Source organism: Cornus florida, unplaced genomic scaffold (genome assembly GCF_030987335.1).
Source record: "Cornus florida cultivar Cherokee Brave unplaced genomic scaffold, ASM3098733v1 CherokeeBrave_3.0.0_Hap2_Chr06, whole genome shotgun sequence".
Taxonomy (NCBI): Eukaryota; Viridiplantae; Streptophyta; class Magnoliopsida; order Cornales; family Cornaceae; genus Cornus; species Cornus florida.
In genome coordinates, this window is record NW_026775576.1 from 24,312,680 (window position 1) to 24,331,812 (window position 19,133).

Here is a 19,133-nt window from a genome sequence, read left to right on the forward strand (position 1 = left end):
TAAAAAATAAAAGAGTTCAATTTTGATTGCATGATTTAATTGGTCTATTTACGTCGTGGGTAGGCAACACGTTTATTGTGTTTCTATACCTACAGTACATAATGGAATGATCATCTCGAAAGTGGGCTCATGATGTGCACAAGATTGAGCAAAGATATAGCATATCACAATTGCCTCGATAGCTCAATGAATTAGTGTTTTTTTGGGGATCTTGGAGTGTCAGGTTTCGACTTATGATTTGTGCATCGGAATAGATTGTGGAAAGTTCTGAGTTTTTATTGAAAGAGGATTTAATCGCGTGTTTCTCTATTCAATTTAGTCTACTAAAATTACTAGTTAATTAAACAATCGCATGCAAACTAAAAGCGAGTAAAGCTTAGACACAGCCCAACCCCAAGCAAATGAGGAACAAGTTAAGAGGCTCTTCCTAAACAAGGACGCAAAAGTACAGCTGGTTAGGGCCAGAAGAGAGCTGGGCTTCCCTGAAAATATTATGAAGTACGACTATCCTTATGAGCGTGCAAAAATTTCTCAAGACTGTTACTGGTGGAAATTGTAGGACCCTCTCAGTTGGTAAATCAGTAGGTAACATACTATTTTCTCAAGACTGTTGCGGTATTAATATTTCCATGTAATGTTGTACATGTGAGCGTATGGCTATTATTGGAGAGGAATAACATTGTGTCAAAACATATTGGTTCCATATTAAGTGGAATGTGCATTTCTTACACCTTATGCAAACTAAAAGAAGAAATACAAAACTCTGTAGCAGAAAAAGAAAAAAGCAAACTAGTTCGTGTTGCTCTAACAAGTATATCTCATCGCATGATAAATTGATTCAAGTTTTATCCATCACATAGCCATTTTAATGTAAATTTAGTATTTTCTATATCTATGAAGCATGGACAAGGATATGTGATACCGATACATGACATGGAAATATTAGTAAAGCAAATTTCGAGAAGATAGGATACTAATAGGGCGAGCTATAATAACAAACAAAATTGATAACATGGTAAAAAAATATTTCTCATCAATTTACTTATTACAAGTGTCTTATTTATGATATTGAAATTCAGACAACAAACTTGGATGTATGTTGAAGGCTATGAAAGTTGGGAAATATCAGAGCAAGCAAAACATAAAGGAAAATGAAAATGAAATAAGGAATTGCACCAAGAAAGAAATCAAGTAAGCTTATACTCACCTTGTAAGCTTCTCCAAATCGTCGACTGCTTTACTTAATGCGTGGAGAGACATCTTTTTTACCTGCACCAAGTAAAAAATGCAGAGCAGGTATGAGATTATCACAATGCAAATCCCTAAAGCTATTCAAGAAGTGAAATGGCCAGCATTTAAAAGTTACAATGGCCTTTGACCTGTATACAGATACAAGGCAATTAAGCACATTGCTCCAAAAGCTGCACAAAGTTCATTCTTGGTTAGATAGGCAACAAACAGAGGATTTGGTTCAAAGCTTACCCCAGCAAACAAGTTATAGACCGTATTGACCTAATCTAACAACCATCTATTACAAATTGCAATATCCTCGTTTAGAAATATTTTTTTAATCAAATTAAAATGCAAATTCGCCATTGCAGCACCTGCTTTATGCAAGCATAAAATTTTAAGGTAGCAATGCAAGAAAGTAGCTACCGTAGAATTGGGGCATAGTTAATCCAGTATGCTACAATACATGGAAAGAGGCGGCAAACAGCAACTAAGAAGCCTGTAACTCAGGTATCTTGAGAGGCACACTAAGGATTTAAGGTTGGGAAGTTTGATCACTGCTTTAGGCAAGCAGATGAGTAAGGTAAAGTACAATTTATGGAGACAGCCTGGGTTAATTAATGATGGTCAGTAACAAGGTGAAGCACTTAACTTAGAAGCTATAAGTAATTCTAACTGTAACAATAGGATTTCAAAAATTAAGAAACTACAACTATTAAAATATGTTTGCAAATCACTGATCCATGCAAATTCGTTTCCCATTAGCCAAAATCTTGTCCAGATCCCTTCCAGTAAAATTCACCTATTAGCCAAATGCTTCTCAAATTTTGCTTACCTATTATACTTAAAAATGAAAAAGAATGTAAATATTTATATGTCAAATTCGAGCAGAACCTTAGCTGAGGAAACATTATTGCTCCCACGACTTCACAACCAACTTAGCGGGCCAGATGTGGCCATAGTCTTGAGGATTCTCTATATAATGTATTGGAAAAAAAATATTACATTCAAGATCCACCAAACCTCTAGATGTGTCTCGTTGTCCCATCCACCCCAAGGAGGAAAAAGAAAGGTAGTAGAAAGATAAAACCTTTAAGCAAGTATAATATTAGTCAGGAAACAAGACAATGTACCTCTAGTTTGTCTTCCTTGGCTCTATGATTCTCAGGAAGAACACGAAATTCCTCACTCAAACGAATGCACTCACGGATGTTTTCAGGTGAAACAAAGTCAAGAGCAACCTTAATACATGACTGCAGAGGACATAAAGAAGAACGTTTTAAAAAGAGTCGTATAAATAAGATCATGGAATGACAAAATCCAAAATGAAAATAACCTGCCTCTCATCCCCCCTCCCAAGAGAGGGAAAAAGGGGGGGAAAAGAAGAAGAATAGATGTAACTCGTAGAGAACAGTTCCAGCACACATTGCCAAAATTTTCGCAAAATTAAATCTAACTATGAATTGTTCTACGGTTTTGTTTAATTAGATCATCAAATTTACATATTCATTTCCCAATAAAATCTTTAAATGTCAAAGAAAATGCACCACAAACAAGGAAAAACTTGTCCAATTTTCAAACACAAATCCTCTCCCTTCTATTAGAAACCTTAGAGGTTATAAGAAACCTAGTTCAAGAAAGCCCAACAAAATTAACATAAATCAACTGGTGTCTAGTAGGCTACAGAATATATAAAAAGCTTGTGTATGTAACTGCTAAATTTTGGATGCAGAAATAAGAAATGCAAATAAGAAAAGGGAAGAAAGAAAGATGGAGAACACATGCATATACATGGTTCGGCACTAAGGCCTACATCCATGGACAAAGAGCCACTAAGGGCTACATTTTTATTATTTAGATATATTTTTCTCGAGTATAAAAAGGTTATATATAGGCATGGTAAAGATAAGAAAATATGAAAAGTGTACAATAGTCAAAGGAGACACCAAAATTGGTGGAGGATTTTGCTCCACCGTTGTATAAAAATATTTATAATTGGAAAGAAATTGACCAGATCACTATGATTGGTGGATGATTTTGCTCCACAATTATATAGAAATATTTATATATTTCAACTCTCTCCCTCAAGTTGGAGCATAAATGTCATGAATTCCCAACTTATTAAAGAAACGCCTTGAAAGATCATGAGAAGGTGTCCGAAACAAAGCCAGGAAAATGACCAGATCTTGCCGGGGAAAATAAACTGGAACTCGCCAGGGAAAATGGCCTAAACTAAGCCGGGAAAAGACTGGAACTAAGCCAGGAAAATGGCTGAAACTAAGCCGGGAAATGGCCGGCACAACGCCGGAAAATAGGCCGGAACAACATCGGGGAATGCTGAGGTGCTGAACCAGTGTTATTAAAGGACCAAGGCACTAGAGGTCCTTTGAAGCCTAGGCGAGTGAGGCATACAATTGAAAATTTAAAATAAACATTAATATCTCATAAGCCATATCAATATTCTAAAAATTAATATCAAATATAAAAAAGTAAATAAATCAACTAAACAAGCATCCAACAACCATAAAACAGAGCACAAATTTGTTTTCTTGAAAGGCAAAACAAAATTTGTGTTTTTTTTAATGGCAAAACAGAGCACAAAAAGAAATAAATCTACACGGAAGAAGTAGATGAAGAGAGAGAAGTAGACGAGAAGAGAGAGAAAGTGTTAAAGAAAAAAAAGAGAAAAAATCGAGCCCCACCAAACAAAAAGACTAAGAGAGAAGAGAACTAGAAGAAGATAGAGATGTAAACAAAGATAAGAAGAGAGGAGTAGAGGAGAAGAGAAGAGAGAGAAGTAGAGGAGAAGAGAAGAGAGAGAAGAAGAAGAAAGAACTAACGTGGCTTCGTCGTTCATCTCTGCAACTAAGGCTTCGACGTTCGTCTCACATCTCACTCTTTCTCTGTTCGGTTGACGCTTTGACTCTTGGGCTTTCTTATTTGTTTATTCTTTTGAACAAAAGTTTCTTCTCTCGAACGCTTGGGCTTTCTTATTTGTTTATTAAGTTGCCAAAAGTACTATTTTTGGCTTAAGAAATGGAATAATCATAGTTTTTAAAAAAAATCAGCGAGGCGGCGCGCCTCACAAATAGGACGAGGCGCAACTGAGGCGTGCGCCTAGTAAACATCAGTGAGTCTGGGATAACAACAGGCCCTAGACCTGAGGCTCGAGCCCAGGTGCGCCTTCAACAACATTGTGTTGAACCATCCGAAAAACGGACCGGAAGGGAAAGGAATGTGAAGACATGGAGAATATGCTCTATGATAATAATACGGATACTCCCCCTCAAATTCTAGATAAGATTACAAGAACATCTAGGCTCTGATACCATATCAAATTTTGGATGCGGAAATAAGAAATGCAAATACGAAAAGGGAAGAGAGAAAGATGGAGAACACGGATATGTACATGGTTCGGCACTAAGGCCTACATTCATAGACAAAGAGCCACTAAGGGCTAAATTTTTATTATTCAGATATATTTTGTTTGAGTACAAAGAGCTTATATATAGGCATAGTAAATATAAGAAAATATGGAAGGTGTACAATAGTCAAAGGAGGCACCATGATTGGTGGAGGATTTTACTCCACCGTTATATAGAAATATTTATAATTAGAAGGAAATCGACCAGATCACCATGATTGGCGGAGGATTTTGCTCCTCAATTATATAGAAATATTTATATATTTCAACAGTAACCATGCACGGATGTATATTTATCCTTGCTCTTTCCTGATTTAAACAGTTTTCAGTTCATAAAATGGATTTTCATTTCCTACATCACACATTTCCAACAATTCCTTTGGTGCATGTAAAATTAACAATTGAATACTATAGGGGTAATATCAAATGGACAGCCAGGTTCAATAAAAAGTTCTGGTGAAAGATGCATAGTGCTACTGCACAATGGACAACTCCACACCCTCAAAGATTCTTATATTTCTTATTTTTCAATGAAAAAAAAAAGTAGTTTTAAAAAAAATACTATCCCCAATATGAAACCTTTTGACAGTCAATGACTACATACCTAGTTATCAAGAGTAAATATGTATTTAGAGATAAAGATTCATGTGCCAGTCAGAATTGCCATATAAGCATCAGGACAGGAGAACTTGACTACGCATGCTCATGACTTCAAACATATTTACCACATATAGTTCCGTAAGATTGGGTTTCAATTTGTAAGTAAACTGTTGAACACAATGATAATTGATTGCTTCTAGGTTTTGTAACAGAATTGAATAATAAATTTGCTCTTCTAAGTATATTTTTTGAAGGAAATGACATACAACTCTTTTCTAGGAACAAAATTTGTAGAGAAAACCATGCAGTTGCTGTGGCAACAAGTATCTCATATGCTAAATGTTAGAGGAATTTAAGATATAACATTCAAGTAAAGGCAAACACTTTGAAGAATAATGACAACAAGAAACAATAAAAACATTGGCATGGCAATCCATGCCTAAGCAAGCACAGAAGATTCTGGTTTTTATATATGGTGTGATTATAAAAGTAAACATTATTGCGAGCTTTTGCAGAATTTTTCTTTGTCAATTGATTCAACTAAAACATATTCAACTCATTAAATGTTTAGTTCTTGCTTATACAGCCACAGGGTATATAGGGATCTTTGTCAGAAGACTCGGAATGGAGAGGCATCTAAATGCTCTCATTTAGGAAATCGTGAAACAAGCCAGGGAGCATTAAACTGAGAAGGTTCTAGAAGTTGCCTTTTTTTGAAAGACTCCTTTAAATTGAATAACTGTTTGAAAGAGTCACCTTGATGGCATATTTATATGCTTGAAAGAGCCACTTGTGGTCAAAATGTACAAATACATTCAAGAAAAAGCCAATACTTATAGTCTCCGCATCCTAAACAAAGGTTTCATGGACTAATGCATGAACAAAAAAAAAAATCTATAACTGGTTTACCTTAAGATTTCTAACTCGATGAGGACATCCGGCAGGTATAAAGACAGCCTCTCCAAGTTCTTGCACAAATGTCCAAGGTTCAACTCCTGCATTAAGCATTCAAGTGAATTATTGCTCAAATAATAGTGAAAAGAAACAAAGCGCAAAGGCCAACCAAGCTTTGATAAACAACAACTAACCGAATTCCTCTTTGAGCTTCCTTTTATGATACAAATTGAGGTAGAAAGTCTGATCATGAATAGGGTCAACCACCTATAAATTAGATAAATATAAAATATGATGCAAAACTTTTATAAACTATCACCATTTCATTGAAAGATAGAACTACAATGATTAAAATTAGAATCCAACTACTCAAACTGATAACAGATTAATGACTATGAAATAAAACAATCTACCACTAGAATACTTTACAGTGATGATTGTATAATACAGAAGTTTACAATTTCAGAGGAAATACAAAATGAATACTTTTTGAAGAAATAAGTCCCTTCTATTGAAGAAGAAACAAAAAGGGCTAAAGATGAGGCATCCCCAGGGCAAATTACAAGAAAACAACTTAGACAAGATGTAATACAGAAGTGATAAGGATAAATAAAACAACAGAAGGAAAGGCAGGAAGAATATATGATGCACCCTCAACTGTTATCAAGTAAACTTTTTAAAATGGGATGTTGCAGAAATTTAACCTTGTGGAAATAATAAACATGAGTCATATGACCAATTTAAGGTAAAAGGAATGCTAAAACTAAGCTCACAAAAATTAATTTCCCCTAATTAATTTTAAAAAATAAAAAAAACATATATTGAAGTTATGCTGAAGTTGAGTGGGTTTCTTCTTGTAACACAACGTGGTCTGAGTAAGTTGGACAGTATAGAAGCCAAGCTGAGCGAGTATAAGTCTGTTCAAGCTTGGCACAAAAGTTAATGCTACGCTGGGGAACTCAAATCTCGGCTCAGTGAGTAACTCAAAGCTATAAAAGAAGGTACTTGTGTTATGAGCGTAAATTTCTTGTTGCCAAATTCAAGTATTTAATTTAAAAAATAGAATGTCAAAATCAAAGTTGATAAATATGACAAATATGATGTCAGCTGCAAAACAAATTTACTTGTATCATGCACCAAACATGTTTCTCAGATAACAAATAGCCATTGAACTGGTATAAAACTACATAGCTGCCGTCACACCAACATGTTCACGAGCTGAACAGAGCCTGCTTGTTTAGAGGACTCATAATCTAATTGACAGTATATTATACATTATCAAGAAGAAAAAAAAAAATTACATCATAATAACAACAGATAAGGTGTGCCTACATTCAGATGCAACTATTTTTTCTGCAATAGAAGAATCACTGAACAAGCAATAAAAATATTATCCAATGCGTATGCATCATGATGGAATTATCGTTACCTGCTCTACTGGACAACAACAGATGTGCCTAAATTCCCTGTGGTGGTTTCTAAGATATTCCTGCAGCTTGGGAACATCTGGTCGACAGAAAATGTCCCAAACAGCACCTCCCTCTGCTGTCTCCAACCCATTCAATCTGGTTTCAGAAACTGCATTTGGACAGCCAGAAAACTCTCCTTGCTGGTGGACATCAGTTGTTAAACAATGACGATCGGAGAGATTAGTATCAGTCTGTCCTACTCTCCTGTTATTTTCCTCATTTCTAGTACCCTCTTCATTCTGAGATTCAATACCATTACCAGTCTCTGTAAACAAATCTTCAGAGTCAACATTCAATCTATTATGCATATATCCTCTGTTCCTCTTACTGCCTCGCCCAACTCGTCTCCCCTGCCTGTTCTTTGTCTTCTTTTCTGAAGGCAAACTAGAAACTTGATCTGTTTCATCGAACACAATATCTTCAGAGTCAACATTCAATCTATTATGCATATGTCCTCTGTTCGTCTTACTGCCTCTCCCAACTCGTCTCCCCTGCCTGTTCTTTGTCTTCTTTTCCGAAGGCAAACTAGAAACTTGATCTGTTTCATCGAACACGATATCTTGCATTTCATTATTTCCATTTCTACCCAAACTGTCAGCATCTTTCCCCTTGTCTTCTTTAGTATTAACAACCTCGGCACAATAATCTTCACCACATGAACTAGGGTTAGCTAGCTCAGATTTGAACTTCCCATTGGATTCTGGGACATGATTCTCAGCCTCTTGATTATCTATATGAACTATACCAAAAAGTTCTACTTGGTCTTGGGCAGCATGTTTTTTTAGCAATTTTTTAATCTTTGAAAGCTTCTGAGGTGCATGGCTCACTTCTGCAGTGTGCATCAACACATTCACCTGGAAAGTATAACGACAACTAATGAAAAAGGATGATATTTAACACGTTATTATAACCAGTATACTGATACATGTTAACACAAAGGGACGGACCATGATTCTCTTCTCCATTCTATTCTATTATACACCATGTCTCCTCTAATATTTAATGTTTTACAATCATTTTTAGTTACTTCATTCCATGTTAGTTTTCAGGAATTTCACAACTTTTCAATGCATGGAACTTCTTAAATACTATTCCTGTTTTTCACCAAAAGGAATTACTTCTGTTTCATGGAAATGTGTCCTTTGCCAATGGAAGAACATAAAAGTGATGAGAATATGGCCTAGCCTAGACCATCGAATCTACTTGTATGTAACTTTATAAGATCTCAGTGCCTTGACATCACACAGAAATTAATTATGTTATTTGGTTAAAGAAATATGACTCAACTGTAATGGATACTGCTGTTACAGAAGTGATTAATAATTATAGTAACTTCTGGACCAACCAACAGGTTTTATTTTCCCATGAAAAGGCAGTAAGCTGTCTTGAAGTCAATTACAAATCATATCGCATCTGACATGTCACAGTGAAGCTTTGTCACAGAATCTCCACGTCCTAACTCTTCAGAAAATCCATATTCTATATTTAGATGACGGCCAATCTTTCAGTTTGAGCATCTTAGGCCAAGAGTTTCTGTGTGATCTACCTTCGGAGTACCCTATAAAAAATTGGTGAATATTTATCTCAACCTGCACAGCACAAGACAAAATAAGAAAGCATTAGTGTAAGATCAATCAACTAGGATAAATAAAATATATAACAATAAATGGAAGTGGGCGAGTTATGATATTACCCATTATACCTAAAATCAAATATTGAAGAAATAGAAAAGAGAGGGAAACTTAATGCAACCAACATTATATGATGCAAGCTATACGATTTCTAAACCTACAACAGTCAGTTATTATCCATAATTACATAAACCAATCTCAATAAGTAGATCAAGCCCTTATCCTGACTGCCTAGAGTATTAGGTAAACCACATCAAACCCTTTTCACTTTTGTCTAGCCAAAACACTTGGAATGAATGTCAAATTTTATGCATATATGCGTACATGAAAACAGAAAGTCATTAATATGCATATTTATTTAAAATCAAAGTTACATAATGGATTGCAGCATGCAGATGACCATAGGCCACTTGGACAATAATGGCAAGTCAAGCATCTTATTTCTTCAAGGTAGCATTCCAGTTTTACAATCAATTTTATCCCCAAAAGGGACCTAATGAAACCACTTGTTTAAAACGGATATTATCCAAAACATTTTCATTTGTTACTTATATTCTCTCCCACATTCCTATCATACTGAAACAGTGTCAATATAACTATGTACATAATACAAATTCATCACCCATGCATGTTTACATTTATACAAGTAATATGTAAACACACAATAACTGCAGATGTGGAACGGTGAAATATGAGTTGAATTACAAGTAAGCCTTTGCTGTTTGTGGGTCCTTAACTAAGCTTTGATTCAGATTTCAGTTTAAACTTCAATAATTCCTCGAAAAAATGAGCGCGCTTAACCAAAACTGCCAAGATTCACTCATCTGAGCCTGAAAATTTTGCTCAAAACCTGCCTAATATAGTTTTAAAATCAACTTGGATAGTGTAAATTTGAACTAATTAAGGAGTAAGGTCACCAGTCATAATCATGATAATCATTTTTCATTGTGCTTGCTAAATCAAGAAGACAAAAATACCGAGTGAAAATAAATTCAAAACCAAGCCGAATGACATTATAGAGTATGGCCAAGAGAAAAGGCATTATTTCAGAAAACAAGACAACATTTAATGCATTCACAATTTAGTGAAAAATAAAAGTTTTCAAGACTATCTATTCACACTAGACTGTTCAAACATGTATCTTATTTTACTATAAAAAGAAAAGAAAGAGAAAAAGAATAAGGGGAAAAAAATAATATTAAGTCTTCGCGAGGCAACGTCAAAAGGTAGAGAATTTTACTATTCTTGAATCTAAATTAGGATTTTCTTATGGTTTGTTTATTATGAATAATTGTCCTATAAATTATTCAAACATGTATCTTATTTTATGTTAAATTCTGACTTATATGTGGTTTCGTGATGTGATTGATAAATTTCCCTTAAGTGAGTCCTACAAAACATTTATGCTTTATGCCTGAGTAGGGTTACAAAGGTTTATATGATAAGTAGGGTAAAATATTCCTTTAAGTTACAGTTTTTAGTTTGAATTTATGACGTATATTACCATAAGTGGTTACCTCCTTGGGACACCAATCAGGCTATTTTGTTAATGCCTCTTCTTATTAGAGAAGAACTATTTCTTGAAGAAAAGAGGTTGGACACTGAAAGTTCAAAAAAAAAATAAAAGTGAAGCCCGTTGTTAATGATTGAAGACCGAGGAGTCAGTCCGAAGGTCGCAAGGGAATGAACTTCTAAATAAGCAGGCAGGGACTCGTTAGCGTTTTACTAATAACATAGAAAAGGCGGGCATCTTATTCATTAGCCTTGATTTGCCTGCTTTTGTCTTTCGTGCATATTAGAATGCGATAGATTTATGAATGGTGTTACTGAGCGAAGTCATCTTCAAATTCATATCAGGAAAAAGATTTAAGAATGGAAAGATCTTGACTCCGATGTATGTGGTTGCTTGATTTAAATGCCTAAGTTTCAGGGGAATTTGGTAATACTCTGTCATGTGTAATCTGAATTTTCACTTGTTATAATTTTTGGAATTTAAGTATGAAGGGTTGTAAAATTTAGGTGCAAAAGTACCATAGCTTATAGTATATTAGGAAGTGAAACATTGTGAACTATTTTATTTTAAATGCCTATAACCAATGAAAGAGAAGTTCTTTAATTGTAAAAAATTTCCGGCAGGCTCTAGACACGCTGGTGGAATAATGTACGAAATTCCATAAATCTGGATCAGGTTTATCATGTATTTACCAAGTATCAAATTTATGTATTGGTTTCTGCCTCAATTTTATCGCAGGAACTTCTAAACGAAAAATAATTTAGTAAATTTCTATAGTCAGATTTTGAACTTAAGTAAAATCTTTCTAGAATCTGAAGACATCAAGAATTACATGAAACTATATATTCTTCCGTTTTCCATGACTTTTTCTTCAACACTAAAAGCTGCAGATTACAATTAGACAATAGCAGAAGGCCGGACTTAACCTAAAAACTCATTTAATTGGAAGTAAATGCTCGTAGAAGGGTTTTATTCGTGTAGTATATCAACTTCACTTTGCAAAATGACTGATTTCACTCAATTTTATGGAAAATTGAATCTTCAATAAATTTTGTGGTTCGGTATTCTACCCAATTGATCAGCTTGAAAAGATCTTACAGGGACTCACATGCCCTTCTAGCAGAGACACACTCGGCTCCAGACAAGGATAAACCAGGTGTCTTAGAGTCTAATGATTGGTTCAGACTTCAGTAACTTGCAATAATTTGCGTCATAGTTTAAATCATAACATCATAAGTACAAAAGAAATAATGAACGACAAATGAACAGAGACATAGAGTAATGGTCACAATAACAGCATAACAATACCAAAATGAACAATACAAAGTGATATCTTGGAAGTACTGACCTCACACCAATCAAGGCAGTCCGTTGCCTTCACTGCCAAATCTGAGGAACCCTTGGAATATGTAATCTCACGGAATGCGCGCCACATAACCATTGGTTCCCAACTCAGTCCAGATGTAAATTCAAGAACATTGCTACCAATGACTGGCTCTCCCCTGATCCAATGTCTCTGGAAGTGCTCCAGATCCCCCTGCTGGATGTCACTTGCCGAAGGACAGTACAGATAGTTGTCTTCAGAATCTTTTCTAGAAGCAGATCTCTGCAGTTTACCATTGCCAACATCGATCTCGCCATTTGATTTAAAACATGAGCATTGTTGCGTAGAAATTTTGTTCAAATCTGCAAGTTCATAGGTTTTAACTATTTTTTTTACTTTCTTCTGCAACTCTGAGACCCAGCTTTCTGGAAACATACACTTGAGCTCCAAAAGATCATGACCACAACCACCCATTTCCTTTGGTGGGCAAGGATGACACCTCCTCGCAAGCAACCGTTCCGAATTTCCCAGCAACAAGTCAGGCAGAGATCATAGGAACAATTCGGACAGCTTCTATGAAAATCAACTATAGAGATTCTGCAATTGTTGCTGCAATAGAACATGTGGTATCATCAAATCTTTGTCACAACCCATATTTCAAAACAAAGGAAATCATAAATCATTTGAGAAAAGTACCATACCAGTACACACGTTCGTCGTTATAACAACCTGCCTGCTGTATCTCTACCTCTGATGGTGGTAACCCTGTAAAAATTCCATTATGTATTGCCAAATTATTAAGAAAATGAAAAACTGTTTTAGTTGCATAAGCCACCGCATGTATGACTGCAGAGCAGTGTCAACTTAATGCCATAGATGGTGGGCTACCAGTTCAATTCTGCCAAGTTATTTTATTTGTGTAAACATGTAAAAAATTGTGCTTTAATAACCTTCTCCATCCTTCCAAGCCTTGATTCATCACATATCATCTTTATCACTGACTTAATGTTACTTTCTTATCCTGAATGCTAACTAGCAACAATATGCAGTTCATACCTTGAATCTCAGCCTCAATCTTCTTTTCCCTCGTTTGGTCATGATCGAATTGCTCCAGGAACGGATAGAGTGCATGTACAAGATATTTAAACTGCTGAATCCTTTCATCCTTACTTTCCGGCGACCCTGAATATTTGTTATCCTGCATTAAATTAGGAGAAATGCACCAGATGTCACAAGCTATACCATAATGTAATTAATGCAGAGGTGAAAATACTACATACAATAGCTGCCATTACCAACCTTGATTATATCATTTCTACGTAAACAAGCTTCGCAGTTGCAGTTCCCACGACAGTATGGACAAGTCTCTGCTATTGCTTCCTCTGACAGTCTGGGGTACCTAAATTTTACGATCAGAAGAGGGGGGGGGGGGGGGGGGGCGGGAATGTGCTAATGAATCAGTTAATGAATGCTAAGTGTTTGGTACACCTTTATCGTGAGAAATAGAATTTACATAGCTTCAAAAAAAGAAAAAATCAGAAATCAGAAATGGACGAAGTTAAACACAATTGGCAAAACATTCCTTGATGTCCACATCCTGTAAATCACTTCAGTGATAAATCAATAAAGTCTAAGGAATAATTCCAAGCCAACAGTACCAATGACAGACATCAATATGATTTAATATGTGAAAAGATTCCTGGGAAAAACACCCAGGCATCAACCATACCTATAATATATGTGAGTTTCAGCAGCACATAAAAATATGAAGTTTTATTAAAGACTAATTAGCAGTTACTCATAATGCGTATTTGCTACCAGGGAAACTATATCACTCTCAGATGAAATGATAAAAAGAACATACTATAGTCAAATTCCTAGGAAGAATAACAATCACTAAATTAACTGTTCACAAGTCACTGTTTTACAGGACAACACCAAGATTAACAACGATGTAGTTACTGGGAAAAAAAAATATATAACAAAGATGCAGCCATGAAAGCCAACCTATGGAAACTATATGTATTCTCCAGCCCACCAAAACTTCATACATAAATATACATACATATATATAGAAACAAGCAATCAATAAATGAATTAATATGCTACAAAAAGTATTGGCAATGGCCGTAGTACTCATTTAACAACAATGTATCATTTCGGAACGTCAATCATATCAAAATAAGGTTTAGAGCACTCCTTTATAACAAAACAGTAGATCGGATAAATCTTAAAGTCATTTCATCATGGGAATAGAACAAATTATTCAGGAGAACAGCAACATTTCCTTTGACATGTGTAATTTTTTTTTTTTCCCCTGGCAAATTAGGGGGAGGCGGACTTGAACACGAAGCTCAATCAACTAGGGCACTGGGTAATGCCCTTTGACATGTATAATTTAGATATGTTTTTCTTTCAAATGTGGGACATAATAAACATTAAAAATGTTACCATCTCTGAATGCATGGGATACAGAAGCGTTTGCGACAGCCCTTGCGGCACCGCACCACCCTCTCCTTATCACTCCTCTGGCATTGATGGCACATATTACAGTCATCTCCACTCGGCTGTAAAAAAATAGTTAAGAAGAGTGCGTCAGCTTTGGTTAAAAAAATGAAAGTTTGGGAGAAAAACTAGAAAAGGAAAAGGAAAAGAAACTTAGAAAGAACATAATGCTTACATCGGTTACAAAATGCCTTCTCCTCGTATCGATAGACTTCACTCCCGATTTCGTCTTCTTCTCTCCAAGCCCCACGACCTTCTTTTTCCTATCCAGTGACAATGACTCAATTTTGACACTCTTTTTGACTCTTTTTTCCAAATTGGCCATTCTCGTTTTCTTCTTGTTATCAGACGATGGTTTTTTGATTTTTTGTTCCTCTTTTCCTTTGATGTTTACCTTTTCTTCGTCGTGCACGATTTTTTGACTACGCTTCGTCTTCTTCGTCGTTGGAATCACCTCATCATCGTCAGGCTCTTCTTTTCTTCTCTTTCTCTGCTTCTTGCTGTTTGTCGAGAAAAGCCCTGCTTGTTTGGGCTTATTTCCGGAATAACCACCACCGTCACCGCCACCTGTGCGGTGGTTCTTTGTGGTTGTGCCTTTGGGAAGCCTAGAACCAGAAGCAGTCGACTTCTGTTTGGATTTCTGCAGAGAGTTATTTTCGCAAAAGGTCTTCTCGTTGATCCTACGACCTTTGCACCGCCGACTGCGACGGAGACCGTTCGGCGGCACTGCTATTGTCTTCCCCTCCGGCGACGAAGATGAGTCTCCCATTGCACTCCAAAACTTGGGAATTCTTTTCAATTTCTGTGTGTTTTTTTAGAGGGAAAAACGGGGAAGACGCACACAGAGTCGGATGGTTTACCCCGCACACGGTTTTAATAAATGACTGAACAGTGGATTAAAGAGCTACTCTAAAGTACGCCTATTGGCGCTAACATTTAAAGTTTACACTTGTTTTTAACTTTATGCACATAATAAGTGCGCTGTTTGAATGTAGGATCATACATGCATCAAGGATCTGAGCCTAATATGAAAAGATCCGGTGTTGGGCTGTTGGGAATTAATAATATTATATTGAAAAGAGCAGGCTACACGTATTTAATTGGAGATGTATACCTCCAATTTGGTGCGGTGACAGTTTAAGAGTCAAAAATACATTTTATTTTGATACATATTATATATATATATATATTGTAAAGGTATACTGATTTGTCTAAGTCTGTGTGTCTGTTTAGAAGGATATCACGTCAAAAGTCAAAATAGTAACTCTAAATTTGTTTGACTCTTTTTTTTTTTCTTTTAGAGGCGTGCCAAAGTCTTTCGACCCAAGAGGTTACATAGATAAACTATCCTTAGTGCTGACAAAATCTGAAATCGGCCCTTAGTGAATCAGGCGATTGCTGGAAGGCAAGGATGAATCCTTCCTTCAGGTTCTTCAACGCCTCAATAAAGAGGACTTTCAGCACTATAAGTAGAATAGATGAAGGGAGTAAACAAATTACACGAGCATTCATCTATTCTAAGAGACTTAGAAAATAAAAGTAGAGGGGACTAACGCCAAACGTCGACTTTGATTTCATAAGTAAAATTTTTATACAGAGTACAAGAAGTGAAATTCTAACACTAGGCTATTCCTATAAACAGAAGTAAAATACAATTAAAAGACTGTATTGAATTGCAGAGAATGAAAAATATCGATAAAGAAACGAAAAATTTGTGTTGGTCGGGGACTTTTTGCACAAGGCCCTTATGGTGCTATTTATAGATGTCTGGAGCTACAGTTTCTTTATTAAATTCAAATATCATTTGAATTATAAAAATTAACGTTGTCTTAACCTTATCCATCTTAATCTTATCCAAACTTTGTTTTGAAATAAACTCACGTGACTTTAGACTTCATTTAAAAATAAGAGTCCTATTTTAATAACGCGATATAAATCTTCTCTTCCAATCAAACAACACCAGGTGTCTGAATTTAAAAATTTTATTTTATGGTGCAAACAATATTCTCTCTCTTTCGTTTTTCTCTCTTTCTTTTCTCATCTTTACCACTATTATCTATTTTGCATCACGCATCTCAACCATAAACGCCCACCTTACAATCCTCGCTGACCACTAGCGGCGATCTAATTCATTATATGAAAGATATAATATCCATGTATATAGTATATGAAGTTATAACAGAAAATTGCATATGGCAAACTGATATTTTTCTTGATTGATGAAAATAATCATTTAAAATTTAATTTTAAAGAAAAATTGCAAGGACAACAAATAAGGTTGTGGTTATTTTTTAGTGGTGGTTTTGGATTTCGAATAACATAAGAGAAATAATCAATCTTCTCCTTAATCACAAGTTGTTGAATCAATTTCCTCCTCCATCAATGGTTTCCGGTGTTGAATTCTCAGCCTTCAAATCGCCGTCGTGCGTGGTCGTTAGATCATATCATATACCTCCACATGCGGCACCGATGATGACTGTATATCAAATGGTGTGTAATGACCCAGTCATTTTCCTTCCTTTCTTTTTTCTCAAATTTTACAGATAAATTTTTTTCGTTTAATTTTCTTTTTTGAGTTCAGTTTCTCATCACTTAGTGCCGTCTCAAGTGCTCGGAAATGGTTTTCGAGACTCTTTCGTTTGGATTGATAACTTCCTTTAAGGACCGAGTCATTTCCACATTTTCACTTTTTGGACATTATTCACTTTTCGTCATTTTCCCTATTTTGTCTTTTCCCCGTTTGTCACTTTGTTGGCATAGCCTCACTTTTCGTGCTCGGAGTTGGTTTTTGACTTCACGTACCTTCATCCTATGTGATTTCCACGAAATACGTATCTTTACTTTTGTAGAAAAGTACTTTGGTTGCTCCCGGTGTCCATAGGGGCATGGATACACAGTTCTTCAAAATCTTTTTCTTTTCTTGGGGTGTTTTTCATAAATATCTTTTGAAGATATTTTATTTCAAGGGTTTTTAAGAAAATATTCTTGGAAGATATTTTCATTCTAGGTCATTAGTGCAGTTAACCCTTTTTGTAGGACCATTCTGCAATTAATGAAAGTTATTGCAAAATACCTCGTTTTGAGCCTGGATCCTCGTACAGAATTCATTTTCACATTTCGTCGAGTTGTGTACTCTTAGAATTTCCTCCTAGTCGTTTTCCCCAGTTTTAGGGATTTCTGGTCCTTGTTGCCACCAAACTTGTTTGGGGCATATCTCTCTGCTCGGAACTCGGTTTTCGATGCCATTTCTTTCGTTATTCATATTTTCTCATTTTGGTTCTTTTTTGTTCATGGAGTTTTGCCGTTTGAGCGCGTCTGCTCAAATTCTACTTTTCCGGACCCGACGGGCCCTTTTGGGGCACTTTTAGGGTTTTATTATAAATAGAATGTCTTAAAGTGAAAAATCACTTTTTTCCATCATCTTCCCCCTCTTTGGCCGGCAGCCATGGAAACTCCTTGGGCTGCCACCTTTTCTTCTTCTCCTCCACTTGATTTCCTTCATAAAAAGTCTTCCGCCTTAATGTTTATCGTAGGCCTCGTCGTGTTCTACCTTTCCACCTTATTATAATCCATTTCTGACCATTTTTGAGTTCGGGTTTCAAGTTCAAGTTTGGATTTTCATGGTACCTCAAAGGTTAAACTTGCTCCCCTCGTTGTCCCCGACATAACCTAAGAGTATCGTCGGATTTGGAGCATTTTTCTTTCGGTGGGGATTTGAGATTTCATCTCAAATTAAGGTAGGGGTGTTATAGTTTATATTCTTGATGTATTGCATGCTATTGATGATTATACAACTTATTTACATGTCTTCGTATTAAATCTAGAGATTTTATTATTTATTTTTCTTGTGTGAGATTTGATTTTCCCGGTTAGTTATAGCTTGGTTTAAACATGTGGCATGACATTAAATTACCCCTTGATTTGTTCATTGACATATATTAAATTGAGAGCATTTGGACAAGTATTGAAATTTTTATTTAATATTTTTTAAGAATGAAAATTTAATTCATGTGGCCTTATCTAGCTTGAAACTAATATGTGATGTCATATTATATTAGGCCTTAGCATGCTCTTCAACATATGTGAATTTGAGAGTATTTGAAGATATTTTAAAATCTAGTGATAATTAATTAATTTTTTTCAAGTGCATTATTCACTCCATTGGATTTTTGACTTGATATTATTGATGTGCATGCCATATACTTTCACATATATTAAATCGGGAATATTTGATTAGGTTTTGAAACATTTCATTTGTTATTTTTCTTGTATGAAGGTTTAAGTATCATGGTTGTAGCTTGCATGGAAATCACTTGTGTTAGGCTACTAAATCAAGTATTGACATGTTTTATAACATACTTTAATTTAAGAGCATTTGGGTGAGTTTAAAAATCTAGAGATTTTAATTAAAAAAATATATTAAAATTCATGTAATGGTTCCATTGGCTCAATTAAGTTTTAAACTTGATATTTGTAATGACTAGGACTTGTTTACTTGCATATATTAATTAAGGACCATTTGAAGTTGCTTTAGAATCTAGAG

General features: G+C 35.4%; 1 pseudogene; it reads right to left on the reverse strand.

The window, feature by feature from the left end:
* Window positions 1-1,075: 1,075 nt before the first annotated feature.
* On the reverse strand, window positions 1,076-15,359 carry LOC132313881 (lysine-specific demethylase JMJ29-like; annotated as a pseudogene).
* Window positions 15,360-19,133: the final 3,774 nt, after the last annotated feature.